Raw genomic sequence first — 14,679 nt, 5'->3', positions numbered from 1 at the left:
TTGGATCTTTCACAAAGTAGGAATACTTGCTGTCATGAAATACCATTGAAAAATTAAAAGCCTTCATTCCATTTTCCCCACTGTACATCACACATGGGTAGAAAGTGGAGTTGGGGGCCATAGACACTTGCTCAATCTGCTGTTGACTTGGGAGCACTGAAAGCGTCCATCTTCTTTTTTGACCCTATGGAAGCCACTCAGCTTCCTTCTGACTCTGTCTCACCATCAGTAAAACCTGCTGTTTTTTCTGGCCCTTCAGTGCATAGCTGCATTGTGTGTAAAAGCATTGGTAGTTTTTTGGAGGAAATATGTCAGCCGGAATGCATGATGATTCGTACAGTCATGGGTGATGGGTGACATGTGAAAGTCTATGTTTACAGCTACTGTTTTTAGGATTCTGTTGGCAGTATTTTTCTTGGCTTTGGCCACTCCCTATGAAAGACCATCAACGTGGAACATCTGTGAAGACTTGTAAGCTAGTTTGCTGCACTATCTGCCATGTCGTAAATATAACCATTCTAGCAAGACCTTGACTATCTATGCTAATGAGGACGAGGCATGGTATGGATAATTTAAACCTACAGATAATATAAAAATCTTGAGTCACTCAGTATTATCTATCTTTGCCTGCTGTCAAATCGGCAGTCATTTGAATTTCACATTCTATTCCTTCCCAGTACGCTTTCATGAAAGGCGCTAATGAGAGGCAAAATGGCCAAGAGGCAGGCGGGTTACTGGGGAAGGAGCTGTAGCTGGGGGATGAGCCGAGGCAACAACTGGATAATCAGCTCCTGAAAATCGGCTTCAAAAAGCATTATTAAACTCATCTTGACTGCTCCTGAAAGCAGGCAGTCGCTTCTGTTCGCCAAGGCGTTCACTGAGACCTCCTCAGAGCCAGGTTCTGTTCAGGGACACACGGGAGGAGAGAAGTCAAGAAGGTAAACAAGACATACACAAAATTGTACACAAATTCCTATAACAGAACACAGCCCCCGATCGGTGTCATGAGGGAAGTTTCATGTGTTACGGGTTCAGAGGCAGGAGGCTGAGAAACCTTGATGGGATTTCACCTTCTGGCCTGTAAATGTATTCTTCCAAATTTCACTGTGGATGTATAATCAGAGGTTAATTCTTATTCTGGGCCTAAGGTCAGAAAGCAAGCGTGTCTTTTCTTCCTCGGTCTTTGGAGAAACACGTGTCTTAGAGCACACGGTAGCACTAGCCTGTTAAGTATGTACAGTTACTTGCACTGCCTCTAAGCAAGTGTCTCGTGTTTTAGGGAACATTACCAGCTCATCCTCTCCATATTCTTCCTTATTTTGCACCTGCTGCCTTCACTGATCATAATTATCTGAAATATTTATTTTGTAATGCATAATTACTAAATTAGTTGTATAGGTTCCTGCTTCTTTTCTTTCTCTGATGCTTTATGACACATTTGTAGCTTGACTTAGTGTCACTAGGTCTATGCATAAGTAGCTTCACAAACAAAAGAAACTTTTCCCTCCATAAGAGGACAACAGTTGAGGGGGTTTTAATCCCGCAAGGGTCTGGAGTTTTTAGTCTAAAAGACAGAGTTTTCCCAAGTTGGATATAAGGGAGTCATGGCTCCATGTGGTCTCAGACAGCCATTTATTGGTCTGATGCCTCTTTCTAGATAACAGTCAGTATGATGGTTATATTTTCCAGGCCAAGATAAGCCAAATATGTTTTCAGAGAGTGACTTTAAATGTATTCTTTATCTTCTAGCAGCCTAAAAATCAGGATAATGCCCCTATGAACTCCACAAAGGTCAGTTGATCAAGAGGGTCAGCCTAGTCTATAGAACATTGAATGATTCCGCAGCATGTCATTCTTTCTCTATGTGCTCAGATTTGGGAGACTGACATGGAAAAAGGAGAACAAACAGTTTAATTTAGGCATAAGTATGAACGGCTCCCCATTTTAAGGAACACGTTGCTCAGCAAACCAAGTTCTATCACGCTTTTGCTCATCCTGCTGCTTATTAGCCTTGGAGGTAAAAGAGGAAATGTATCACTTGATAAATAGGAGTTTGATCCAATGGTGTTTTTCCAAAGAGATCCTCAGTGTGCAAGGTTAAAAATGGAGTAAAACTGAACATGTCAGGGTTTAGTTGGGTTCATCCTCTGCCTGTAAGGGTCACTATTTTTACTCCCAGAGGGAAAGATAGATTTATCTTTGTCTGTATAGATGGACTGCTGTGCCAAGTGCTGTGAATACAGGCATAAAATGGACTGTTCCTTCTCTCTGGGAGCTTGGATTAAAACAAAGACAGGAGCATGTAATGATCATGGTATACCCATAACCTTTTCTCCCTTCTGCCAAGGAACTGAGGTCTGCTGACACCTGCTTGCCAGAATATTGTGCTTTCAACAGCCATCTTCTTGACCACAATAGCTCTGCACAGCCCAGGACAGATTTGGAAATGCAGAGATCCTAACAGTAAAGTCTTAAATGGGTAGCATTTCAATACAGCAGAGTCCTACGTAAGAGCTGGCGTAATAGACTCTGTTTTGTTTTGACCTACCACTGTGTCTTCCTGCCATTCTGGACCCCTGCCTATTTCTTATACCTCCTGAGAGCTCAAGTCTCCCTTTATGATCTATTTTCCCACTTCGTAATCCGCACTATCAGGCAACAAATTTGTGCTGTCAAGGACTCTCTCCATTATATCTCATTTAAATCTCTATCAGTGTTGTAGCTTACACCTGTTTTCTCCTAGCTGCGCCACCGCCCCCCATAGCAGTAGAGAATTCCTGGTCAAAATTCCGTGCGTGGTATCCCTTCCTGTATTGAAGCTTAGGAGCCATCTCCATCTTCTGTCATCTATATAATTCATGTTCCTTTGATCTTTCTTCTTAAGTTTTATTTTCTGGGGCATCTGGATGGCTGAGTTGGTTAAGCGTCTGCCTTTGGCTCAGGTCAGGGATCCAGCCCCACATCTGCCTCCTAGCTGAGCAGGGAGCCTGCCTCTCCCTCTCCCTCTGCTTGCTGCTCCCCTTGCTTGTGCTCTCCCTTTCTCTCTTTTTCAAATAAATAAATAAATCTTAAAAAAATAATAAGTTTCATTTTCTAATCCTTGAATTGTGTATTACTCACTGACTCTAAGGAATAGAGCTACAGGAGCTTTCCAGGGCCTCAGCAAACCAGGGAGGTCTTTCCCAGGCCCACTTTAGCTGCACACTTAGTGATCCTGGCACCCCACCCAGAAAAGGAATGTGATGAGCAGAGTTATGGACTAGATGTGTGTGTTCTCCCAAAACCCATGTGTTGGCATCCTACTCTCCATATGACAATGTGGAGATGGGGTCTTAAGAAAGTAATTCAGTTAAATGAGGTCATAAGGTAAAGCCTTGATCTGGTAGGATTAGTACCTGATAAGAGGAGACCCCAGAGAGCTCACACTCTCTCCACTCACAGGCCTTGAAGAAAGGCCGTGTGAGGACATAGTAAGAAGACGACCATCAGCAAGCCATGATGACAGTCCTCACCAGAAACAGACCATGCCAGCAACTTGATCTCAGACCTCCATCCTCCTGAAGCGTGAGAAAATACATTTCTGTTGCTTAAGCCATCCGGTCTGTGGTGCTCTTATGGCAGCCTGAGCAGGCAGATAAAAGCAATTCTGGGGAAATCTTTGTACCACACATGTGTACCTTGACCCTCACAGAGTTTGTTCCCGACTGAACCTACCGTGATGCTTAGATTTCTCCTCCCTGTCATTCTGACCCACTTCCCCAGCAGACTATTGAAGGCAAAATCTTCAGCAGAATATTTTCCTGTCGTTGATATTGAGGAGTCCATCACATGGAAGAGTTCGCTGAACCAGGATTTTACTGGCTGCTGTCATTAGTGTTCCACTGGAATTGGTTTAATCTGATATGCCTTCATGTGTTTTTCAGAGTAAGCCATATCATGAGGGCATTCTACTTTATTATTAAAATATCAGGAATCACTGTCTGATGAGTCTTCGGCATTATGTTTTAATTATATATGGAGAAAAAGAGTCAGGGTGTAATTTAAAAAATTTATTTAAATTGACTTTGAAGCACCTTCCAGCCATTTGTTCAACAGTTAAATTCCCCAGAATGCCTGCTGTTTTCACTCTAATTTTTGACATTATTATCTTTTTGGAAACAGAGCTGCTATTTAACTCAGCTAGTACTGAACAGAAACTGATTATTCTCTTTTGATGTAACTGGAGTGACTTAAATACTTACAGTCTTTTGTGTTAAGGGAAGATTAAAGCATCGGAGAAACGTGTTCTGTCTTACAGCTCAAAATAAATATTTCAAAATGAAGTGGCTATAATTTCGTTAGGAAGAGTGTGTTGGGTCATTGGGTGTTCGGTAACAAAGCCTTAGAGACAGACGTTAAGCAGTTCCTACAGGACTCTTTGTTCTTAAAAGATGCAAAGACATCCTTTGACTTTGGTCGTGATACATGATTGAGCAGCAGAAGGTGAAGCTAAGTTATAACCAGAGACTCTTCTTTTTATAAATCAGAGGCTTGTCATTACCTTATCCATAATCCATATTCCTGTCAGAGTTCTTTAGAAATTACCATTCCTTTCAGTCATCACATCTTCTTAAAGCACTTGCTGCACTGGGGACAACTGTGGCTTGAGAGGTTCAGGTAGAACTGAGACTATTAGATCATCCGAAGTTTTGGGCGATGAATCTCAGCAGCTCTCATAAGCATCCTTGGACATGTACTAGTTTCTGAAAAACAAAAATCCAACAACACAGATGAAATCAATGAGTTATAAAAAAAGTTTAAAAAGTCATCAAGAGTCATATAGTTCTTGGGCTTTCTATGGATGGCATGTTTTGGAATTCACTAAAGACTGTGCTTAAACTGGATGAACTTCAGGCTTTTGAACCCTTCCTTTTGTTTAGGTGAGGGGTGCAAACTGGGTTACTCATAAGCCTGTTTCTGTCGAAGGAACCACGATGACAGTCCAGCAGTATCATTTTCATTCTTCAAATGCCTTACTGATCTTTCTTGAGTAAAATTAAGTTATCTTGGCTACAGATATCAGTATCACCCACGACTTCAGTGGGGGCCCCGTCTAGCCTCTGTAATTGGACATCTGGCTGTCACAGCAAACTCAACATGTGCCGACCCATTCCCATTTTTCTCCTCAGAGTGATTTCTCCAGCCTGGCCATTTCTGTCGGCATTCAAAGAATCTCTCTTTCAACTTCGGCAAACCCTTATTGAGTCCACATATTCAGTGCCAGTTTTGATGTTGGGAGAGTCAGGACCAAAGTGAGAAAAGGGACAGGGCACCAAGGGACATGAAAAGGAAAAAACAGACCCTGCTCTGGTGAAGCTGACAACCCGTTGAGTGGGTGGTGTGAGACATGGAATGCTCGATCGAACAACCAACATTCCACTGTATCCTGGTTTAAGACAAAATACCAAACTTCTTACATATCCTTTCTTCTTAAAGCCCCATCTAAATCTATTGTCCTGTCATCTCAGAAGAGAATAAAGACAAATAACAACAAAATAAAGACCATGTACCCTGCCTCCTATCTTGCTGGAAAGATTGTTACTTTCTCTCACTTTTGCAATGAATCATTGCAAAGAATAATGATAACAATATGATATCTCTGTCATTAATGGCACTGGAGTCACCAATGCTTCCCTCACAGCAGAGCTTGACAAATAACAACACAATTTTCATGTTCACTGGGTAGCCGAGTCACTTACAGTCTGATTTCAGCATATGTTGTTAAGCACCGCAAGACCTGTAGGCATTTTGTGAGTGTTCACCTCCGTGTGGTTACGAAAATCTCCCAAGAAAACAAGAGCAAGGTAACTGTGAATAATAGGGTTTATCTTACCTTGCTGAGCTTCTGAATATTTTCTATACCATGGAAATAATTCAAACTCTATTATGTGTCTGGATAATGGTATCTCCTTACTGCGCATGGAGCTTTTGTTTTTAATATAAATGAACTGGCATGTCAGGTATAGGAAGCAACCAGAAATAAATGTGACTCTGAGAAAAAGCTGCAATTAAAAAAAAAAAAAAGCTACATGTTGTAGGAATATTGCCTTTTTTTCCCTTACTATATTGCAAATTCCTCTTTCAGGTGCCAGGTGGTGTTGAGGGTTTGGAAGCCTACATGCTTTGTGTGATGTTTGGCACATCTGGTGACTCAGATCACAGTCATGTGAAAAGAGGAATCTCATCATATTTTATTGACTTCAGTTTATAATAGATGTCACTAAAATGTTTTCTGGAAGGTCGAGTGGTACTCATCTGACTGGGTGATAGGGTGACTATTTGAATGTTAAATTTAAGCTACATTAAAAAGTATGAACAACAAATAGGCATGTATGTGCAAGTGTGTACATGACCCTAAACTCCTATGTCTTTTCATGATCTACTGAACATGATCTTGACCTCAATGCAATAAGGTAATCAGAATCCTAACACAGAACTTTGGTTTTTCAGCATTCTTAACTCTTGTTTCCATGTCAGTTGGCCTGTGCTAAGATCGCAAGTGTGCCCCATGTGACTGTCAGCCTTGATAACATCTCTGTAATTCTCCCTTTACCTCTAGCTGAATGGAATAAGTTATGCCTTGTTATAAGTTAGGACTTCATGGAATTCATAAATATAAATGAGGAAAGCGATGGTCTGCCCTGTGGTATGTAAATCCAAGTGAACGAGTTATGAAGTCTGGTTTCTTCCACCTCTTTGTACACATTCGGACTCACTGTTGACTTTGCAGTTAATTGGAAACCTGTTAAGATGCATCATTGCAAAGTCAGTGTTAGTAAAAGTTTTCAGAAGTCATGAAGACACTGATGTGAATTTTGCTTTCCTGTATTATATATATGAAGGAATAAGTGAAACTTAGCCAATTGTGTACAGCATACCTGGTTTCCAGTACTCCTTAACCCTTCATTCAGAAGTTCAACCTGATACACTAAAGCAACTCAATAATGATTGATCTGGCAGTAACATTAGTATGTTTCAGACTATAAAGGTATTTGCTCATCCATACACTATTAATCTCTTAGACGCCCCCCTCCCAAATAGTAGGACATAAGCCATGTCAAATACTCCCAAGCAAAATATTTCATTCCCCCTGTACCTACATTTCTTTAGATTATCTCATTAATTAGTTATTGTAACGTAAGTATATTTATGCTAATTGCCTGAGGCACAGAGTGCCTTCCTGATCAAATTCCCTCTTGTCCTGGAATCCACCCTCTAGCCCTTTCCTAATATGTAGGTCAGCATATGCATGCAAGGTGGAGAGAAAGTAACAGCAATGCCCTCCCAGGATGGTGAGAGCTTCAGATTTAGTGTCTGCTACTCTAGAGCAAGATTTCCTGACATTGTCTTTAATGATCCACCCATTCTCCTTGTATTGGGAAACAAATGAACCTAATTGCTCTGATCTAATAGATTCTATTCTAAGGATCACGAATACATAGATTGACACATAGGCCTCTTCCTGTAATTCACAAGGCACCACAGCATCCTGTAGTTCTCAGCAAATAGCTCTGCTGTGTGGTTGTGAAAAAGCCAGATCCTTCTCAGTGCTGGGAAAACTGGGTAACAACATGTAAAAGAAAGAAATTGGACTACTTTATTGCACCATACACAAAAATAAATTCAGAATGGATTAAAGACCTAAGTGTGAAGCCTGAAACCATAAAAATCCTAGAAGAGAACACAGTCAGTAACCTTTTTGACATTGGCCATAGCAGCTTTTCTCTAGTTATGTCTCCTGAGGCAAGGAAAATAAAAGCCAAAATAAACTCCTGGGACCACATCAAAATAAAAAGCTTCTGTAGAGTGAAGGAAACAATCAACAAAACTAAAAGACAGCCTATGAAATGGTAGAAGATATTTGCAGGTGAAATATCCAATAAAGGGTTAGTATCCAAAATACATAAAGAAGTTATAAAACTCCCAACACCCAAAGGCAAATAATCCAATTAAAAGTGGGTTGAAGACATGAAGAGATATTTCTTCAAAGAAGACATCCAGATGGCCAACAGACACATGAAAAGATCTTCGGCATCACCCATCATCAGGGAAATGCAAATCAAAACTACAATGAGATATCACCTCACACCTCTCGGAATAGCTAAAAATCTTTAAAAATACAACAAACAAGAGTTGGTGAGGATGTGGAGAAAAAGGAACCCTCATGTACTGTTTGTGGGGATGCAACTTGTGCAGCTGCTATGGAAAACAGTATGAAGATTCCTCAAGAAGCTGAAAATAGAACTATCCTATGATCCAGCAATCACAATACTATTTACCTAAAGAATACAAAAACACTAATTCAAAGGAATATATGCACCCTTATGTTTATTGCAACATTATTAACAATAGCCAAGATATGGAAGCAGCCCAACTGGTGAATGGAAAAGTGTGTGTGTGTGTGTGTGTGTGTGTGTGTGTGTGTGTGTGAATATTATTCAGCCATAAAATAGGATGAAAGTTTGTCATTTGCAATGACACAGATGGAGTTAGAGAGTATGATGCTAAGCAAAATAAATCAGAGAAAGACAAATACCATATGATTTCACTCAAATGTGGGATATAAGAAACAAAACAAACAGGTAAAGGGACAAAAAAAGGGAGAGGGAGGCAAGCCAAAAAACAGACTCTTAAGTATAGAGAACAAACTGGTGGTTACCAAAGGGGAGAGGGGGGTGGGAGAAACAGGTGATGGGGATTAAGGAGGGTGCTTGCTGGGATGAGCACTGGGCGATGTATGGAAGGGTTAAACACTGTATTGTACACCTGAAATGAATATAACCCTGTATGTTAACTAACTGAAATTTTTTTAAAAATTTAAATCTGTATCAGCGTGTGCGCTCACTCTCACTCTCTCTCCCTCCTTAACCCACCTGGCCTCCCCACTGTGCTGGAAGCCATTTGATGTCAAGGCATGGTACCCGATGATATACCTGAGTATAGAAAGAACCCAGCAACAGAAATGTCTAAGAGTTGTGTGAATCTACTCTCCCAGAAAGGAACATGAGTTTGAGGGTCTTGGAGATAGAGGGTTGTTGGGGGGCTTCTGCTTTTGAATATATTACACTTTTCAGTTCTTTACCAGCCAGCAGTGGGGTTTATTTACAGGTAGACTCTGTCACTATTGAAAATTACTACTTTGCCTTACGAGTTACATGGGTTTTACTCACACTTAACCACTTTACAAGTGTGTTTTCTAGAGTGGAAGTTGAATCATCTTCTAGGAAAGGTCCTGGCTCTACTCAGACTCATGAGTTTGGCATTGGAAGCTTCTGTGGTTGATGCCAAGACAGACTCCCAAACATGCCTGCGTAGTCCACTCCCATATAACCTTCTTCTTGGCATATCCATTCCACCACTCCCCTTGTCCAAACGCTATTCATCTCTTTAATAATGACTTATTTTGCTTAGCATTTAGTGTTGCGATTTTTTTTTTTTTTTTGTCATTTTCTGTCTTCAAATCAATTAGGACAGAGAGTTTGGAGAGGCTACATCAAGGTCCTGTCACCAATTATGAGTACACAAGAGAATTTCATAACAGATTTTAAGTTCTACCTGCCCACAGGCCTGCTATGTACCTGTTAGGGTCAGGAGCTTTGGAGCCTAACAGCTGAGAAGCAGAGGCCTATCACGATTACTTGCTATAATCCATGCCAGCTTGCGTGAGTCTCTTCATCCCACTAAACATGACATTTGCTTCTGTATCTGAAAAGCAGGTATAATGACACATTCCTTGTAGGAATTGTATTTGGACTTGGTAAATGAGATATGTATGTAAATGTACATATTTATGTATACTTGCTGCCAGAATCATAGCAAATGCTCAGACGTTATTAATTATAACCACTATGGCTATTTTCTTTATTGTTATTTATAGAACAGGTTTAAAGTATATAAAAAATGTATTCTAAATTAATACATAAAATAAGGACATGTGATTGCAAAATGGATGATATGAACCATTACTCTGTGTTTCATACTATATCTTTTTTTGAATACTGAATGTATTGTACCTTTGCATTTGAATGTATATCTTATTAATATAGCTAGCTCAAATTTTTTTAGGTAACCTAAGCCTAGTTTAGTATTTAATGATTCTTTCTGAAGGAAAGATAGCCCTATATTGTTTTCTTTCTATTCCATTCCCATTTTAGGGACCCAGTGTATTTAGTTCTTTCCCCCATGTAAGCCTTAGCTATAGAACATGGTTGGTCAGTGCGGCACAACCTCTTCCTTCTCATTCCTCATGCAAGGCAGGATGTTGAAGGGATTTATATCCTGTGCGATAAGCCAACACATTCACCATGTAATACACACATATACTAGATAGACATACAGAGAGATAAAGATAGAGACATAAGTATAGATTGAATATATACTTTTTTTAAACATACTGCATTAGTTTCCAAGGACTGCTATATTAAATTATCACACATCTGATGGTTTATAGCACCAGAAATTTACTCTCTCATAGTTCTAAAGGCCAGAGGTCTAAAATCGGGGTGTGGTAGGACCATGTGCTCCCTGAAGGCTCTGGCAGAGAATTCTCCCTTGCTTCCTTCAGCTTCCTTGGTTCCAGAGCTCTTTGGCCTGCGGCTGCATCGCTCTGATCTCTGACCTCATTCTCAGATGGCTTTCCTTTCTGTGGTTCATATCTCCCTCTACCTTTTTCTTATATATGCCTGTCATTGGATTTAGGGTTCAGATAAGCCAGATCATCTCAAGATCCTTAATTCTAGTTGCAAAGATTCTTTTCCCATATAAGGTCCCCTAGACAGATTTTGTGAAGTAGGATATGGACCTAACATTTGTGGGGAGGGGGGCAGCCTTCAACTTACTGTATACACATTCTAACCCATTCTTCATACCCGTTATAACCATTCTGCTGCTCTAGGATTTGTGTTCAGTTTGGCAGTGGAGTTTATTACTACAATTAAAGCACAAACAACATGATAGCTGTTAGGTTGGCTGAAAAAAATTCTCAACATTCTGATTACTACTAAGATGCTGAGATCTAAAAAACGTGGGGTTGAAGATCACAAAACACACTCTTTGAGTCCTTGGAGGGAGACTGAATTCTTATCAAAGGCACTGATCCAACTGGGACCACATGTCTGTCTTCCCAAGTGGAAGCAGCCAGAGAAGGGCATGGGATGTGTAGATATGACACAGGGGCCAGTGAGTCTCCCTTTGTGATTTGCCCTTGTGAAACCTCAGGAACGGATCTGAGGCAGCCATAGATGCAAGTAGAGAAATGGTTCTTGCCACATCCTCCCTCGCGGAAAACCTCAACCTCTTTTCCATCTCACCATGTGCCATGATTGCCTTTGGGCCCATGAGGACCCTGACTCGGATACCCTCATGCACAAGCAAGGCCAGCCTGGCCCTTTAGTTGTTTTCAGCAAAGCCCAGCACGTTGACAGGGTGTATCACCATCAGGACACAGAGTTGATACAATTTGATACTTGAACCTCTGGTGCAAAACGGGACTGTCATCTCAATTATTGTCCGGGACCCCACACAACCCCCTGACTGGCAGGAAGCCCACTCTGTTCAGCGGATGTTAGAAGGTTTTGTGGATTTCATTCTCACCAGAGAGCTGAGACTATATTTAAACTGGCAAGAAATGCTGATCGTATTGCAAAGGTGGCTGCTATTATTTTGTTTCCCCTTTCTTTCACAACTTTAAACAAGGGGCACACAGTGAAGCAGTACAGTCTCTCGGAGGATTTTGTGTCTGGATGGCCCTGGGCCATGACTTCTCTCACCTCTCTCCCTGGGATGCAGCCCACTTCATCATGCCCCGCACTTCCTTCTGGAACCTTCCTGGCCAGTGAGCCGGAACAAGGCTTTCCCTAGACGCCTAGAGTTCCAGGGATATTTTCATGTTGGGAAATCTTCAAAACACTCTCCTCCCCCTTTAGAGAGGAGAACAAAATCCACCTGAGAGTCTGATGGAGAAAGGAACAAAACTAGCGCTTACTCTGCCCTACTTTGCACCTGGGTATTACCGATTCCATCCCTACAGTGGCCCTGTGAGGTGTTAATCGCATGAGGTCAGCGGCCAGGTGCTTATGATTTACTGCCAACTGCTACCTACCCTCAGGTGTGATTACCTGTGAGGAAGCCAACTCCCAGAGAAGTTAAGTTACCCGGTGAAGCTCTTCTGGTACAGGCTAAGACTGGAACCTGTGCTTGCCGACTGGAATCCTTGGCTCTTTCTGACCTATCAGGTTGCAGGTTAATGAGTACAGGCCTGTTGGGTTCACCCTGACTCAGATTCCTGGGTTCTGGACCTTCAACCTCAAAAGCAGAAGGGACATTCAAGACGTCAAGCAGCCTCAGTCAGCCAAAAAACCCTGCAGTGAGCTGCCTCGGTGCCCAAGCTTCTGTTCAGAGGCTTCAGCAAAACCCCCATTAGACGGTGCAGTGTCTGGAAAATCTGGGTTTATGGTGCAAAGATCTGGGTATGCATCCTGCTTAGGCTTCTTACTCACCCATTGACTTTGGGAAAGGCCCTCAGTGCCTCTGATTGGTCTTGTGCGTCGATAAAATTACAAGAATACCACCTGCCATGCTTCCAACCGGAGCGATGATGATGGTATTGAAGCAAGTGCTATTATGAGGAGTTGCATGAAGTCACGGAGTCTGGTGCATCCCAAATCCGCCCACCATGATCACAACTGTGAGCACGCCGGCTGGCCCGGAAGCCCAAGATGCAGAGAGCACGCCACTGCTGTGCATACCCCCTTCCAGGCCACCAGCCACGCTCCGTGGACCCTGACCCTGGCACCATGTTGGGCTGGGCCTCTAGACATCTCTTACAGTGGGAACCAGATGGTGGCCAGTGTTTTCTTCACACCTGAGCTTGCATCAATCACCTTACACAGGGCATAGCACTAAGTCGATGCCTAGGAACTATTTGTTGAATGAATGGAAGAGTGAGTGCGTGCCTCCGAGATTCTTGTCTGTGAGCTGTGAGCTTATGGCGATTCTGGCAGGGAGGAAAACGTGCTCGCCTTGCAGCCATCCTTGTCAATGCCTGGACGCCTGAGCTGCTGCCTGCCAGGTCAGCCCAGGGCGGTCTCTGTGGTGAAGAGCCAAGGCGTCAGCCTCGAGCCTTCCTTCTGTCAGGCAGGCCGGGGTTTGGGGGCGGGGGGTGGGGGGGCAATGTGCACCTCTGAAGCCTGTGCTGACGTCTAGCATTCCTCTGTAGTAAAGCGCCTCCCCAGTGCCAAGCACCCCCCTCGCCTTCAGTGTATCTGATTTCTCTTCTCCCTCCGTCAACTATTTTTGGATTTTGCCCTCTGGACCAGTCATCATGATGCTACCTTTCGAGATGTCAGGCAGCCGTTCTGCGTATTCTTGACCCTCCTCACTGGGAGCTGGTGCAGAAGCGGTAATTCTGGACACCTGTCACTGTGCATGGTTTGTCCTGTCAAGGAAGACACACATATCCCCCAATAACCTCTCATCCTTGGCCTTGCGCCTGAAATAAAATGATCGCTTCCTAACACCCTCTTCTCCCAGACCTTTCACTAGAGATAGATTTTGATGAATTCTCTATTATGAGTTCACTGGCAAGCGATTACGTCTCCTTCGCCCTGCAGTGCAGAGATGTTGTTACCATGTGACTTGACTGTCCCGAGGCCAAAAATCCAATAAAGATGACACGGCAGCCTTGTTACGTGCGTCGCCACTCTCCCACAGCCCAGGTATTGCACTTTGGGGGCAGAGTCGGAAGTTAATTGAAATGGCTGCCACATTGCATCTCGCAGAGAATCCTTTCTCTAACATGCGTGACTGGTTATGCCTCTGTGTAGAAGTTCTTCTCTTTTGCTGTGCAAAGCACAAGTGGAAATATAAAGTCGCAGGGAACGGGGACTTTATTCTTGATTGGAGTGAAAATGTGACAGAAACAGGACTCTCGCCGAGAAAGCGCGTCAGTGGGTGTCAGCACTTTCCTCGAACAGAGTGATCCATTTTTTAAAAATGTTTTTTATCATCCTCCTGTACTTTATTTACTTCGGTCCATGTGAAGAAGTTTTCCGAGTAGATGGCAAAGAACAATTCTTAAAATGTGTGAATACCAAATGTAAGATAAAAAACATAATTGCAGTTTAGACTTCAGATTTATTTGAAAAGGGGATAATGATAGTAATTACCCAGTTTGAGTTTTGTAGAAGGCTAATTAGATCCCCAAAGCATTTGTATGCACAAGGAAAACCATAAATACAAAAGACCATCTGGTCCTTATCAGCTTACAACACTAACACTGTCTGTAATTATTTTTTCTATATTGTTTTGATGTTGACATTTTATGGAGCAATACGTTCTACCCTGGTTAGGGAATAACCTACATTTCTAAAACCTGGGACTTTGCCCCCTCTTTCCTACTGGAAGTTTTAGGACTCCACAGGCAAAAGAGACACTGGTTTGGAGACACAGGTAAACATCGTGTCATTATGCCCATTGTTCCAGAAATGGGTTGTTTATAAACTTCTTTGGCTTATCTGACTTGTCTTCTTTGTAACCTAGCCTTCCAGATACTTGGATTCGGTTAAGTTTTGTTGTTGTTGTTGTTTTGTTGTGAGTAAAATTGAGAATGACACATTTAGCTGCATTCTACGAGCCTAGAAG

The 14,679-nt window shown here is 42.2% G+C and overlaps 1 protein-coding gene across 5 annotated transcripts in view; it reads left to right on the top strand.

Annotated features, from left to right (window-relative positions):
• The window catches only part of FAT3 (FAT atypical cadherin 3), a 648,153-nt gene that overhangs the window by 405,332 nt on the left and 228,142 nt on the right, over positions 1–14,679 (top strand). The gene's annotated exons all lie outside the window — the stretch shown is intronic.

Source organism: Mustela erminea, chromosome 9, assembly GCF_009829155.1.
Source record: "Mustela erminea isolate mMusErm1 chromosome 9, mMusErm1.Pri, whole genome shotgun sequence".
NCBI lineage: Eukaryota > Metazoa > Chordata > Mammalia > Carnivora > Mustelidae > Mustela > Mustela erminea.
This window is presented reverse-complemented; position numbering and strand designations above follow the sequence as displayed.